The sequence below is a fragment of the Fukomys damarensis genome, unplaced genomic scaffold (assembly GCF_012274545.1).
Source record: "Fukomys damarensis isolate Sample0158 unplaced genomic scaffold, DMR_v1.0_HiC HiC_scaffold_19, whole genome shotgun sequence".
Classification (NCBI taxonomy): domain Eukaryota; kingdom Metazoa; phylum Chordata; class Mammalia; order Rodentia; family Bathyergidae; genus Fukomys; species Fukomys damarensis.
In genome coordinates, this window is record NW_022900931.1 from 8,384,639 (window position 1) to 8,386,818 (window position 2,180).

At 57.0% G+C, this 2,180-nt stretch overlaps 1 long non-coding RNA gene across 3 annotated transcripts in view; it reads right to left on the bottom strand.

The window, feature by feature from the left end:
- LOC104854286 overlaps positions 1-2,180 on the bottom strand; it is a 7,787-nt gene that overhangs the window by 3,967 nt on the left and 1,640 nt on the right. The window contains exon 2 of one of the 3 annotated variants that reach the window (XR_004518122.1): positions 26-160. This is a non-coding gene — a long non-coding RNA (uncharacterized LOC104854286). Of the gene's footprint in view, positions 1-25; positions 1,812-2,180 lie in introns of those variants that run through there. The other 2 variants (XR_778033.2, XR_778034.2) reach the window with 2 other exon arrangements.

Here is a 2,180-nt window from a genome sequence, read left to right on the forward strand (position 1 = left end):
TACTGTCATGCATCATGTCACCTACCAGGGAACAGCATCTCAGCAGTCTAAGCATGTGAGCCTTGCAGCTGGACCATCTGGGTTCAAGTAACGGCTCTAGTACTCTCTGGCTGGGTGACCTTGAACAAGTTGCTTGGCCCCTCTGTGCTCGTTTGCCCACCTGTAAGACAGGACTAACATATCACACAGAAGCACCGACCAGCTACTTAGAGAAAGAACACTCCACCCCAGGGTCAGCTCAACAGTCATGGTAGCTATGATCATCCACTTGCAGGCAAGGATACAAGTCAAAGTCAAGATCACCTGGCTGGCTGGTGGACAGGACTTTTTAACCCCTAAGTCTTTAGACATCAAATGCAGTGTGTTCGTGACCCCCACGCATCTCGCTTGTCACTTTGCCTCCTTGGTGTAACTGTTTACTCATGTCTGTCCAGGGCAGGGCCTGAATTAGCATGGACTGTCTCCCCTGAGCTCTGGATGTGGGGAAAAATTCCTTTACAACTCTACTGAGGTACAGTAAAGGGATGTGTCTGTTCTGCGCCGTGAGTATGCCCTGGAACCCATCACTGCAGACAGCAGACATTTCCATAGCGCCCTAAACATTTCCCATGTCCCTTCGAATCCCTTCCTGCCTCTTACTACAACTACATCTCTAACTCACAGGCAAGAAAAGCAAGGTACTGAGAGGATAATCCTCCCAGAGACACCCCAGGATGGGAACCAAGGCCACCTCTGCCCAGGGTGCCTCCCAGCCACAGAAGGTGGGTGTCTGCAGCTGCTGGTAAAGAGGCCACCTGGGAAGTCTTCCCTGGCTGGCTCCACCCCATCTAGGACCATGAAGAGAGGCTCTGGTGTGCTCAGGGTGTGCCCGCAGGAGGAGGGGCTGGCACTCCAAAGGGATGTGCGTGGCTACAAAAGGCAGGTGACAGAGACAGTGTAAACGAATGAGATCAAGGTGTCCTAAAGCCAGGAGGTTGTGCGATGCAGAGAGCCTGCGGTCCTATGGTGGGTGCTGGGCTCAGCGTGCCTACGTGTGACTGTGTCACTGTGACAGTGTGACTGCTGGAGGCTGGGACACAGCAGCTCTCGGAGCTGGGAGTGGAAGGCGTTAACTGCGTGAACGCTGGTGTGGGTGGGCAGGCCCCTGGCCTGTAGTCGGGGGCGAGGGAGGTAGTAAACATCAGGGTGTCGGCAGGATCATGGTGGCAGCCCTGCCAGGATGCTGCGGCGTTGTGGGGGTTTGTGTGACTTTGCAGTTCCACAAATTCAGATTCAGCCTATGCTGGCAGAGTCTGTTGTGTGCCAGGCAACCAGTTAGGAGGAGGAGACACGGACCGGCTTGCAGCTGAATGGTGCCGTTGCGGGGTTTGGAGCATTCACCTTGTGGTTGGCTCCTGCTGGATGCTTTTTGCTCTTCCTGACATTTCATCCACACAATAAGCAATGCCACTCTGAGGCTGGATGGAGGAGCACAGAAGGAAAGTGACTTGCCCAAGGTGACCCAGCTACTCTAGCCAGACAGAATCTGAATTCAAGCTGTCAGGCTGCAGAGCCGAGTCCTTTGTGGAGGGCGACTTAGCTTTCTGGCAGGTCTCAAGACATCCCCCTAACCACGTGGGCGCCTAACCTGTGGAGGTCGCCATGCTGAGGGGTGAGGCGGTGGTCGCCCCTAGTTTTTCTTTCCCAGGGGCCAGATTCTCAGACAGCTGAGGCTACCCGGCTCTTAGAGACCCTCTAACCGCCCCGCCCTCGCCCCAGGGCCTCCTCCAGCTCTGCCCCCCTCCTGGCGCTGACTCTTGGCCAGAAGAGGAAAGGCTGTCTCCACCCACCTCTCGCACTCTCCCTTCTCCTTTATAAAGGCCGGAACAGCTGAAAGGGTGGCAACTTCTCCTGCAGTCGGGAGCGGCCCGCCTGCCTTCCCGCGCGCCCAAGGCCTCCCCCCAAACCGCTGCCTCCCTGAAGGTTCCCCTCCGGTCGCCAGCGCCCATCTTTCATTCCTGAGAGGGAGAGATATTTTGCGCACACACATGTACACACGCGCGCAAAAGAGGGGGGAAAAAGCCCACCCTCCAGCCTCGTTGTAAAGAGAAAACCGGAGCAGCCGCAGCTCGCAGCCCGCAGAGGACGCCCAGAGCGGCGAGCCCGCGGGCAGACCGACCGACCGACTCGCGTCGCGTCCA